Source organism: Cetorhinus maximus, chromosome 35, assembly GCF_964194155.1.
Source record: "Cetorhinus maximus chromosome 35, sCetMax3.hap1.1, whole genome shotgun sequence".
In the NCBI taxonomy this organism is placed as follows: Eukaryota; Metazoa; Chordata; class Chondrichthyes; order Lamniformes; family Cetorhinidae; genus Cetorhinus; species Cetorhinus maximus.
This window is the reverse complement of record NC_135913.1, coordinates 9,403,351-9,417,044: the sequence shown is the minus strand read 5'-3', so window position 1 is coordinate 9,417,044 and position 13,694 is coordinate 9,403,351. Positions and strand designations below refer to the sequence as shown.

General features: G+C 40.9%; 1 protein-coding gene across 3 annotated transcripts in view; it reads right to left on the bottom strand.

Annotated features, from left to right (window-relative positions):
- Positions 1-13,694, bottom strand: part of LOC144672031 (NACHT, LRR and PYD domains-containing protein 3-like) — a 705,001-nt gene that overhangs the window by 134,115 nt on the left and 557,192 nt on the right. The gene's annotated exons all lie outside the window — the stretch shown is intronic.

Sequence of the window (13,694 nt, the reverse complement as noted above, 5' to 3'; positions counted from 1 at the left end):
AGACACTAAACAAATGAAACAAATTGGAACAATGATTTCTGATTCCTTTTAAATAAAAATACATTGTCACTGCAGCAGAAAGGCCTCCATTCAAAACCGAAACGTTGGCTACAATTTAACTATAATTAGAACGGGGAGAGTTGGTTTCATTTTGCATTTTTTATCAGTATCAAAATTAGTGTCCAAGGAAATGTCGCTATCTTTTTCAGCTCTTCCCTGAATTTAGTTTGTGTAGCCGCATAAATTACCGTGTTTGTGCACGAACTCAAATACATGAGCATTTGTCCGGTTTGATTGGCGATGTATGCAGGAGCTGTATAATCCGGGCGTACATGAATGACCACACCACCGACTAAGGAACAAACGACGGCTGTCAACCATAACAGTATAAAACTAACAGATACAGTGAACAGTAAAATCATCGATTTCCTTCGGTTCTGTATTTCCGGATCACTCTGATTCTCGCTGCTTTGTCCGCGGAGCTCCTTACGGGCTCGACTAGCTACTAAAATCCGTCTGACTGTCAAACAGTTAAACAGTAATATCAAAGAGAAAGGAATCCAATTCAATAAAATACTTTGTAGCCAAGTAAATACGGCACCAAAAGGAGATGTATAAAATTCCAGGCTGGGTTGGAAACTCCATTGTACATTGTTAACTGTTCGCTTAGGTTCAAATGCAAACCAATATGGTATGTTGTCTAAAAACGAGAGGGCACAGATTGCTGTTTGAACTGTAACCGCAGTTCTCACTGTGCAATATCTTGTCTTAAACTTGTAAATACATATGGAGACAAACCGGTCAAATGTGAAGGAGACGGTAAACCACACAGATAAATGAAAGTAGGTGTTAATTGTGTACATTATGAACTTGCAAATGGGTGTATAGGACATGAATATTTGTGGAAAATGCGTACCCAGGATTTTATGCACGAGAACATTGTTGAGCATGACCAGTAGATCAGCTGTTGCCATGGACACCATATAGAAAGAAATGCATTTTGAAAGGCCGCAGTTTCCTCTGGAGAGAATCACGATTGTCATCAGGTTCGCTGTGGCAAGAAGGGAGAGTAAGTAGGTAACATCGACACTCAGATACATTCCACAGAACATTATAAGAAATGTTACTGTGCCTTTCTACTCAGCGTTATATCCATGTATTTGTTTTATAATATTGGCCTGTGTTTTTGAAATTCCTGAATAAATAAACGAACATGCACTCTATTGTGATAAAATAGTTTCCAAGGCACTATGCTTGCGACTGCCCCGAGGGGAAACAGAGACCAGAACCATGTTTCTGGCGGTGGTGCATCCTAAGTGGACACCAGACTTCTGAGAAATGAGCCTGTGCATGTAATTGTTAAGGGAACGGAAACTGATTGCGAAGTACAATCAGACTTGGAGATGGGATTTATGTATTCAATTCCTTTTCAGCAGAACATGGCCACGTCCAGGGGCTCTTGCTAAAGTTGTTTGTCTAAAACCCGTGAAAAGCTATGAGCCACCTAGGCGCGCTGCAGAGTGTTTTTTTTTTACCAAGAGCTGATCAGAGTGTGTACTATAGTGTAATGGGATGATAGGTGAGAGTGCCTGTGTGAATCCTCAGCCATCAGGACTGTTGTGACCCGAGTGAAATATGCTCCACTGAATTAGGCCTTGCGGATGATAATCATATCCGTGGAGCTGGGATGGAATCATATGGCTGTTGGAGGCCATTTGAGAATCAGACCCGGCGTGAAGAAGGGCAGTTGAGCACTGCTGGAGCAGGATGGAGTTGTGAGAGACATTCGGACTGAACACAGTGGCAAATATGTGTTTCGAGCTAGCTGAGAAATTCGTGAGACGTATCATTGTTGTTTCAGCTACTTCAACTAGAATTAAAACTTTCTACTGAATACAATTAACATTTAATTACATATTTTTTGACTGTTTTGTTTATTTACAATAAATGTTTTAAAAAGTAACATCTTGGCCATTGTTTTCTTCCATCGGTCTCCTTGGGGAAGTTCGGTTTTTTCAGGTAATTGATCCTCAAGTGGAGACGGTAACACTATGTCTAGGGACTAGGCTTCTGCCGTCCTCTCGGTGAATTTCAGTCTGAAGTTTTCATGGTGCTGAAATAAATGTCACTCGAATTCAGTCTGAAAACTTCAGTCTTGGAGAGTATCTCCCAAACTCCTCCTACGACAACCACCTTTGGGCTTCGATGCCTCAACGGGCTAATGGTGATTTAGGACAATAGTGTAAAACTGGCTAATTCGGATCAGCCGTCCGTCATATATAATCCTCTCTTCCCTTTAAACGACCTTCGCCCCTGGCACTGGAATGAGGCTCAATGGAACTGTACAGTGCAAGTCTACCCGTGAGTGCCTCGCGGAGTCAACCCAGTTACCAATATGATTTTCATAAATGGAAAATGGATATTTCTTTAACTTGTTGAATTTCAACAGCCAAATAATAAACGGATTTCCTTACATGCAAACTTCCTGCCATCAGCCCGTTACTGTGTGAAACACTGAGTGAATTTGATAAATTGCCACTGAGGATCCATGTTACACAATATAGAATTTTACAGTCTGCTCCGTCTGCTAATTTGGAGAGGGGGATTCTGGGGGAGGATATCAGATGCCAGCGGTGTTCAATATAATTTCCAGGCCATTACAGGAAGCAATAAATTCAAATAAAATATTCTTCTGAAGAAAAAAACTATCCAAAGTAATTCAAAACGGTGCCCTTTTCCTATCCATACTCGGTCTGCAGGACCCCCTCAGGAACTGAATTGGAACCGGCATATCGCCAAAGATTCTTTCCAATGGAGGAATGAGGAGCAGCTTCCTGTTTATCAAAATATCTTCCCGTCCCCATCTGGGTGGAGGACGCTGCAGTTCTTGGAATCAGTACTGTAATTTAGACAATGGGCCACATTACCTATCAGATGGTCAGCTTAGCATTAACACATGCAGTGAGACATTCCCGCAATCAGCCACATAATCACTAGCAGTGAAATACTCAAAAGCATTTAGACAACACTGACTTACCGGGAATACCAAAGGCTGCGAGAATTGGGTAGTAAATATCCGTCACTTGTAGAATCGTTGGCTGGATCATGTTTTCTTTTGGAAGGATGTGAGAGCTCACTCAGTTTTCTGATTGTGTTGAGATTCCATAAATGTTTCCCACTTTATAGGTCAATTTGTCTCCCCGTGGGGAAATCATCTTACACAATAATTCGGGTTAGTTATCGTCACTTCACAAACAAGGGGATAATTTAACTGTTCAGAGACGCCAGTCCTCCAATGGGGAAATTTATCAGTTCAGTTCCAGAAACTTCGCCAATTAAAATTAATGATCGCAAAGTAACCAAAGAGGGAATGTATTCTGCACATGGCCCCTTGAATGTTGAAAGGAACATCCCTCCTGGAGAATGTTGGATTCTATGAGCTTCATATTATTCCGCTGCGATATTAACTGAGACATTGCAGAATGTGAAGGTCTTATGGACTGTAATTACGTAACTTAAACTTGCTGTCTTCTGTGACGACACCACGTGATGACCCGGCGTTATTAATTCTGGCGATAATATTGCTCTAAAATTAATTATACTAGACATATCCGTATATTTATGCATTTGCTGTCAGGCAATTGTACTGGTCGCTATCTACTATAACATAAATAGTGGGAAACATGTTCGAAAACTATCCGTGCTGCTTATAATCTATGATTATTAATAAAAACTCCACTCAATCGGAGGGATCCCCTGCTCCAACATTATGTGTTATGAAATACAAAGAGAAAACGCTGGGAATACTCAGCAGATCTTTTAGCATCAGTGGACGGTGAATCAGACTTAATGTTTCAGGTAATATTCAGCATTGATCTTTTTTTAATTTAAGTTTTCCAGCATCGCAGTATTTTGTTTTCGGATTATTGATTTTGGTCCTATTCCAGAATTTTCACGATGACTCTATTCTAGTTCTCATAATGGCGACATTGGCTTCACATCACTTGTGGTAAGACAACTGGCGCGTTACAGGTCAGGCTGCTACTCAACTTTTACTCGTGATATCCTTTCAGAAACATTATTGTTGGTGAGTTCACCGTAATGTTACTGACGGTGAATTTAACTTCACTGAGGAAGCCCCTACTCGAACATTAATAGTTGTGTCCATGTAGAGAATCATCCTACGATTTCTTGCTTTAACCCTACTCTAACGTTACTGCTGGGGCCTGTATTCTAAGTTATTGGTGATGACATGACTCAAACATTGCTGCACGTAATCCAGCGCCACGAAGCTTTTTTCCTTGTTAAGTTTGATTACTTCCGAAATCAGGTCGCCTGATTATAAGGTAATGTTCTGCATTGCCGGAGTTACTACAGTTATATTTTAATCAGTACTCCGGATAAAATGGGAAAGACTCTCTTATTGGAAGGTGATGCTGCTTGCAATCCTCTATTTCACATTAGGAGAATATTTAATGATTTGCTTAAGTATAATGACACTCTTGGCCATAAGTAAATGAGGAATAATGAAAATTCAGATACATTGAGGTTTTAACTGGGCTTGAAGAATGAAAGTTTGACATGGCATGTCACTGAAAAATTGCTGATAGATCAGGGAAAACTAATAATCGTTCAAATTGAATGCAGGGGGTACCATATTATCCTTGAATCTGCACAGTTGATATTGACGTTTACACCTTATAACTAAACACAAAGCGGAGTCATAAAATGAAACGGTGCGTCAACCTTCTGGAGAATATTACTGCTTCCAATTGGCGAGACATCGATTGTGAATCACACCAGTCAACAGCGAAAAAAACCGTAACAATTCACTTAACTCCAATTTACTTACGAACGACAATATTCGCTTTCAAGAGGGGAGCTAAATGTAAGTATTAAACTGAGTGCCGATGCAAGAGTTGCACCAATCTGCCAAATGCAATCAACCTTATCGAAGGTATAGTGGATTGGGAGCAGAAAATTTCGACATCTTTCTCAATCATGCGCAATCACTTAAAATGGGTTAAGTTTGTTGTGAAGCATTCATTTATGCCATTTGACAGAGGTTAATTCAAGGACTCTCTTTATCTTGCAACCAGGTGAAATGACTCAATGTGTTTAAGAAGTCAGCGGTCACTAATTGTTTCATTTAAATTCTGTTTCTTCATTTCACCTGCAATAAATAAAAGCCATTGTGAGTGGCCACTGCAGTCCGAATTGAAATTGCGTTCGCAGTAGTTATTACTGTTTTTACAGCATCTTAGGCGACGCTTTTGTCAGTTTCTGTGTCAGTATCATTTTCATTGTCAACTCTTCAGTGACGCATGGAACTCGTAAACAGATACCCCGTCTTACACAATTATCATTGCCCACAAAAGAGACCACAGCAACGAAAGAAAACTGATATTTTGCTCCTCTCAGGGTTTGTTTTGTAAACCAATCAAGAAATGAGAATGGGATGGGGTTTTGGAGAATATGTCATCCCAAAGAAACTTGCTGGGAAATGTTGATCGCAGCTGTCCTTACAGGTAATGAATATAGAACCAGAGAATGCTGGAAATACGCGACAGGTCTGGCAACTTATGTGAACAGAGAGAAAGAGTTAACGTTTTCAGGTCGATGACTTTTTGTCACAACTTGAATATTTATATTGTGGGTAATATGCCGCCAGTCTGATTGTCTACACATCAGCCTCCAGAATCACTTAATTGTCGCGAACAGGTGTCACAGTTTTTATGGGCCGGGCGGTAGGAGCGGTTTTGGGGTGGAGAACTTCTAGTCATGACGTAAGTTGTATGGAGCTATAAAATAAATTATTCCCTCTTGGCTAGGTATAAATAATCTGAAGCAAATGTTGTGGCTGCACTTTATATATAGAATGTTTGCTTGATCCTCCGAGTGCGGCTGTCTTCCATTGTCCTGATTATTATTTGTGATGGAATAAGGATTTCTTTTACGAGGTATTGAGTAGATTTTGTGGCAGAGCATTACAAATAGTTTAACCATAGAATCATGGAATGTTTACAAATCAGAAAGAGGCCATTTAGCACCTTGTCTCTGTGTCAGTTATCTGCAATAACAACTTAGCCAGTCCTACACCTCCGCCTTTTCCATGAGCCCTGAAAATATTGTCTTTTCAGATAATTATCCAGTTCCCTTTTGATAACTGCAAATGCATCTGACTCCATGACACACTCAGCCATTGGCTTCCTGACCCAAACCTTTGGTTGGTTAAAGAATTTGTTCCTCATGTCGCCTCTGGTTATTTGTTAATCACTTTACGGTTGTCCACCTCCTGCCAATGGGAACATTTTCTCCCCATTTGCAATAAACAGGCCCCTCATGATTCTGTGCACAACTAACCAATCTCCTCTCAACCTTGTCTTCTCCAAGAAGAACAGCCCCGGATTCATCAATCTATCAACATAACTGAATCCTCCCATCCTCGGAATCATTCTTTTCAATCATTTCTGAACCTTTCCTAAACCGTCGTTTAAACTGAACCAGTATGTTGTGATAGTTGATAACTTAGTTTCTTTTGTTCTCTATGCCCTGATTTATCAAAACCAGGATTCCGGACCAAGGACTGCGTTCAAAAGATGCCCTGCTACCTTCAATGATTTATGCGCATATACACACAGGTCCTTCAGCTGCTGCTTCCAATTAGAATAATACCCTTCAATTGATGCCACCTTCTCTCATTCACCTGACAAAAATGTATCACTTCACAATTGTTCTCATTGCTTTTCACCTGTCTCATGTCTTCTCATTCCAGCAGTCTATTTACATCATTTTGAATTATGTCATTATAATCTTCATAGTTCACAAATCTTCCAATTCCTGAACCATCCTCAAATTTTGACATTGTGTCCTGCACACCCAGATGTAGGTTATTAATATCAAAAATGAAAAGCAGTGCTCCCGCTGCATACCACCCACCATCGCATCCTACACCCAACTCCTCCCCCCTCCCCAGTCAGAAGTAAATAAACGTTTATATAATTCATGCTTTGATAGTCTTGAATTAAATTATTAATCTGTGGCACAATGAAATATTATCTGTGCTAAAGGCTAATGATCCACAACACCATATGTTTCGAAAAAAATGCATCTGGAAACTAATAGTGTTCACTGAAAACCATAGTTTCACTCAGATTTGGGGACTTAAATTATTAATAAAGAAGGAAATAACGTAAGAGTTGATTTCGAAATGAAATGACCAACTCGTTTCCTTCGAGCTCCTGCACTTCAAAAAACCCCCTCCTCACCATTGGATTTGCATCAGCCATAGTGCTATGAATAACTACATCAAATCGCATTTTTATCAAAAATCTAAAATAGTAGACTCAGCCACAAACTCCGCTTTCATTCATGTTCTACTACAGGACTTGACCAAGAAATATTTTTATTTTTTTAAGCATTGCGGGCTTCACTTTCTAGTCAACAATTATTGTCCATCCGTAATTGTATTTGAGAAGGTGATGGCGAGTTGCCTTCATGATCCACCTCAGTCCCTGGGGTGTAGGTGCACCAACAGCGCTGTTAGGAAGGGAGTTCCAGGATTTTGAATCAGTGACAGTGAAGGAAAGACAATATATTTCCAAGTCAGGATGGTGAGTGGTTTTGAGGGGAATATACAGCTGGTGGTGTTCTCATGTTTCTGCTGCACATGTCTTCCTAGATGGCAGTGGCCGTTTGTTTCGAAGGTGCTGGCTAAGGAACCTTAGTGGATTTTCTGCTGTACATCTTGTCTATGGCACACACTGCTGCTACTGTGCGTCGATGGTGCAGGGAGTGAATGTTTGTGGATGGGGTTCCAGTCAAGCGGGCTACTTTGTCTTGGATGGTGCCAATCTTCTTGAGTGCTTTTGGAGCTGCACTGATCCAGGAAAGCGGAGAGTATTGCATCACACCACTTTATTAAGCCTTGTAGGTGACGGACAGGTTTTGGCGAGAAAGTGAGGTGAATTGCTCGCCACAGGATTTCTAGCCTCTGTATCTGTTCTGTTGGCCAATGTAATAATCCAGTCGTGCACTTCAGTTCCTGTTCAATAGTAATCCCCAGGCCGTTGATCGAGGGAAATTCATTATAGTTATGTCATTTAATCCGATGGGGAATCGTCAAATTCTCTCTTGCCGAATATGGTCATTGCCTTGCTTTTATGTGGCGCGAATGTTAATTCCCACTTGTCAGTCCAAGCCTGGATATTGTCCAGATCTTGCTGCATTTGGATGTGGACGGATTCAGGGGTCGTGGATAGTGCTGGAAATTGTGCAATCATCAGCGAATATCCCCAGTCCTGATGTTCTGCTGGAAGGAAAGCCATTGATGAAGCAGCTGAATTTAATTGGTCCGACAAAGCTACCCTGAAGAATTCCTGTGGTGATGCCCTGGAACTGAGATGATTGACCACCAACAACCATAACCATCTTCTTTTGTGGGAGGTATGACCCCAAGCAGCAAACAGATGTCCCCCTGTTTCACACTTACTCCAAATTATCTAGGGCTCCATGAGGCCACACTCGGTCAAATGCTGCCTTGTTATGAAGGGCAGTCACTCCCAACTCACCCAATGAACATCAGCGGAGACAAACAAAGCGAACAGTTCAGGATGGTGCCTTATCATCAGAACTGTACAAAGCTCCGAATGAGTTTTCATCCTTTCAAAGGGATGGTGTCATACTTTCCCTCAACAAATACCATATGAACTCCTTCACGCACTAGCTAAATCAACCTCTGTGCCATTGTATCTCCCTGGAATTTCTGCAACTTAATTCCTCCCCAAAAGAAAGTGCAAGCTTCAAAGCTTTGACAGCCGCATGCAGCTGAAAGCTCAGGATTTGCCCTGTCAAAACCCTGTAACAGGTGAACAATGATGTTTGCAACATTACAAGCCCTGGATGAATGTTCCCATTGCGGTTTAGATAGCTAAGGCGCATATCTCCCAAAGGGTAACTGATTTCACGTTTCACTCATGCTTCTATCCAATTAGACGCCGCTTAGCTTTTAAGTAACCTAACGAGCCCCAGAAGTATCATTGGACATCACTTTCCAACATAAAGAAACTTAATAAGATAAATGTTGCCTTTGGAGTTTCATGCATGAAGAATGTTTCAAATTATTGCCGGCGCTAAATGTGAGCTAGGATAAAATGATATTTTGTTGCTACGCATTAGGCAGGGTACAGTCGGAGCTTTGTATAACTCTGATACAATGTCAGCGGTCTAAACGAGGGTGGCACTTAACAGCCGTACCAAAATTGGAGTCGATGGGAACTAGGGGATAAACTCTCTGCTAGTTGGAACGCTGGAGCTTTTTGTTGAAGGCCTTGGGATTTTTGTCATTCTCACAATTTAGAACGTTTCCCCCAATGAGCATCCTGGCTTTTAAAGGGTTAACATCACACTTTCCCATAACAAACACCATATGGAATTGTTTACCCATTCGCAAGATCCATCTCTGTGGGTTTTGATCTTCCCTCTCCAAATTCTACAATTCAACACCTCGCCGAAGTGAACACAATCAGCAAGGCTCAGTGCAGATAGTTGGGTAACAACAATCCTCACATCAAAAGCCACGAGTAAGGAGCAAGGAGTTGGTGTAAATTAGATGATTTGATAAATGAAGCCAAAGGGACGCTGCTGATCTGCCAATGAAGGAAATGCGCTGTCGAGGGTGGATTAGGGAACAAGGGAATTAAATCAAAAAGTGGTTGCAATGCTTCATGTCAGCTGGCGAAGGCAGCTATTGGAAGCATGATTATTTCAGCTGGATGTCTCAATCGGTAAAACTTAACATACTTAATTTGCGGGTCTATGGTTCGAGTTCGGGTTTGGACGCTGCCTTTTGACTCGAGGTGTTTACCCCCGTGACGCAACAGGAAAGAAAGGGGTCAGGGATGCTGAGTTCTTCAGGAGAGCAGAAGAGAAAGATATGTTTATTCGATTTGCAAAAACATAGTGTCTTCTAGAATTTATTGTAGATTCGATCAACTTTTTAAAATTCTTTCTAGATTTGCAGCTACCCTAATTGTAAAAAGAGCTTCGTGTTTTTTTTTTATCTGGGTTGGATTACACCTCATCGCTGAGCATCAGTGCCAACAATATGAAATGAATCAGCCCCATTACTACCTCCGGGGAAAGCGGTTTCTCCCTTTTTAACCTAACACGTGGTTTAAACGGAATAGAAACATCGATCAGATCACCCTACATTATTTTTCTAAAGAGAATAGTAACAGGGAAAAGCCCTGAAAAGGAAAAAAAAAATGCACGGGAGACGGGGGAGACCGGGGGAGACGGGGGGGTGGGTGTGATTGACAAGATTGACAGTGGGTGAATTTCTCCTTCAGAGAGCTAGCACAGACAGGACAGGACGAATGGCTTCCTTTTGTGCATCCATTCTATGATTATACCTTTCTAGGATTATCAAAACTAAATTCCGAAAGTAACTGCAATCCGATATCCCATTGGTGAATCAGCAGTTTTTGCATTCTAAGGCCAATATAATCCTGGTGATTCATCTGAGTGTTATCTACAAGAACATGAGAAATAGAAATACGTGCCTCATGGATTTCAAAGCTTCACGACCGTTCCAGCTGATCCCTTTCCCACAATTGCACCTTCCTGATAATTCTCAATTCCCCCCTGTCGTACATCAAAATCATAGATAAGGAATTCCTAATGAATTTCAAGCCATAGAAGCGGTGAACAATGATGCACATTGCAAAATAATGGAAAACAATTCAAAGCAGGCTTTAAGCCTCTCCGTTAGTCGCATGGATCTGTTTTCTAATTTAAGCAACAAACGCAAGACAGTTGTCTAAACATTGATTGTAAGAATTGTTAACTCGGGTATGACAGCCTGGAAGTTGAGATTTAAAATGGTTTTATTTGTACATGCGCACTGGCTGTTTGTGAGCCCTGGACCTGGAGATCAAAACCCATTTGCTTTTCCGCAGCCCCTTGTTTCTCACCACATAGAAAATACACTAATTTCTCAAATGCTACCTGAAATATATTTTCCTTGTGTACTCCCATATACTTACTGACTGGCTCTGCATTTACTGTCCGCTCTATTGCCATTCTGTCTCCTGTGTTCCGTGTACACGCAAAGTCCAAGGGAGCAGTTCTTTTCGATCCATCCTATCGAATCCACAAGCGCTATTCTTGTTAGTTTCTCAAAACTAAATTGCAGAAAGAGCACGGAAAATGATAGTACAATATAATTAGATTATGATGTGTTTCTGTCAACAAAATATTTATTTGCTGTTGCACCTTTAAGGCAGCTATTGCGGCATCTCAGATTTGAGTTACAGCAGGTTCTGAATGTACAAATATTTATAATTAACATTGTGATGTTTGAAATTGGATGTTATGCTTATCGGTGTGCTCATTCTGAATGAATGTGCGCGTGACTGATTTATCTCTCAAAATATTTGTGAATATCTGTGTTCTGTGTAAATATATTTAGGAGTGATTGGGTAAAGGAAAGAAACAGGCAGAAAAAAATATTTCTGCATCAAACCAGGTTCAGAAGAAAAATCGAAAATACAGTTCTCTGTAACCAGCAGAAGGAGGAAACATTTATTTCCAGCACAAGAAGTCAAAATCATACCAAAGAGAGACACTTTATGAGAGTTGATTTGGACGGAGATCAGTGTGGTTTATGTACTGCTAAACTGAGTAGCTGTGGCCGAGTGCTGAAAGCGAATACAAATCCATTATGGTGCTTTCGAGCAGATTCAAATCCTTGCGACTACGCAAATTCATTTACTCGCTCAGTTTCAAAGTTTGACCAAGTTCCTTAGAGACGAGTCCTGCCTTACGCGGAATCATATCCCACACCTTTCAACAACAGAAGTCGCTTTCCTCATTCTTATTCATCTGCGTGTGTTTACGAAAATTCTGTCATGAATACCACAAATATCAGCAAAATTAATGCCACCCTTCTTTTTCTCCCTCTCTCACTTTGTCTATGTCACTTTAAGTCTAATGAGATGTGTCCTACTGTATGTGCAGGCATATTGTCTGTGCGCTTGTATTTGTGCATGTTTTCGTTGTTTCTGTTTATTGCTCCTGCGTTGTTCTTGTTTACTGTGCTTTTGTAAGATGCTCATCTGCAAAGGCCTTTCCAATTTCTTTCTAAAATTATTCACTAAAATATCTTCAGCCACCTATTCATGTCAAGCCTTCCAGATCCCACTAACTCCGACTGGAAATGTCTCTGTTCCCGTCATCTGTATATCTTCTGCCAACGAATTTGAATCCACGACCTTTAGTTATTGACGTACACGCAGAGGGGCTTTTTTCCTTGTTTACCCTCCCCAAATCTCGCATGATCTGGAAAACCATTATCTGGTGATTTTCCAACCTTCTGTGTCCAAAGTACAACAACCTGAGCATCCCCAACAACTCCTCATAATTGAACTATTTCATCCTTGAAAACGTCGCAGTGAACGTCCTCTGGCCCCTTTCTAATGCCTTGCTGAAGAGTGGTGAACATAATTAACCACAACACAAACAGAATTACCTGGAAAAACTCAGCAGGTCTGGCAGCATCGGTGGAGAAGAAAAAGAGTTGACGTTTCGAGTCCAATGACCCTTCAACAGAACAGAACAGAACCACAAGATTGCTTTCGAATGTGTAACTGCAGGATTTCAAGTTCTAGCATGACCCCGGTGCTTTAATATGCTCTTTCTCGATTTAGAAACCAAAATATTCAATATGCTTTTCGAGCTACATTATGAACGTTGTGTATATGGAGGCAAATGTCTCTCTGCCCATCCACACTTTCCAAAAACCTCGCATTTACAGTGTAGCGACTTTCCATATTGGTCCTCCCAAAGTTCATAATAACGTTGCTTACTTCCTCTTATCGAAATCTGACTACTTTTTTAACGTGTTATTATTATGTGTGCGTCTTACTTTCTGAATTAATTTCTGAGCGGGTCTTTGTTTCTCTGGAAGTCTTTCTCTTTGCCATGTCCAACTAATAAAGCAATAAAATTGCGACGCATCTCTCTGCCCTTCATCCTCTAAACTTATTGAATATATGTCTGTTTGTCTCTCTGTTTCCCTCTCCCTGATCTCTCTGTGCAACATTTTTATTTTCCAATCGGACTGATGAATAGACGCAGGGCCATTCTCATATCCCGTCATCCCCTCAGTATTCAATAATATAAGGATGTCAGGTTAAAATATATTGAGCTCTCCCAATCCCCTGGGGCAGGGAACTTCAAAGATACATAAACATTTGATGAAGAAATTTCTCCTCGTCACTGAATACACTATGCTCCAGAGAGTATAGAGTCATTTTGCTCAGTCTCTGCTTTGAATACAGGAATGAATCTAGGGACCAAGCTATAATTTTAACATGTGACTTTCGGCCTTTCGAAAATGCTGGCGTTACTCAGCAGGCCAGACAGTACCTTTGGTTTACAGACCTGAAAGATTAGTATTTTTTTCTCTCCCAGGAAGCTGAAGAGTCTGCACAGCATAACATGAATTTCTGTTGTTACTTCGCATTTCCAACATCTGCATTTGCTACGAACATACGAAATAGGAACAGAAGTAGATCAAATGGCTCCTCAAGGCTGTTCCTCCGTTCACCAAGATCTTGGTTGATTTGTTTGTATTTCGGGTTCCACATTCCCATCTGCACCGAGAACCTTTGAATCTTTTGCCTTTCAAGAAT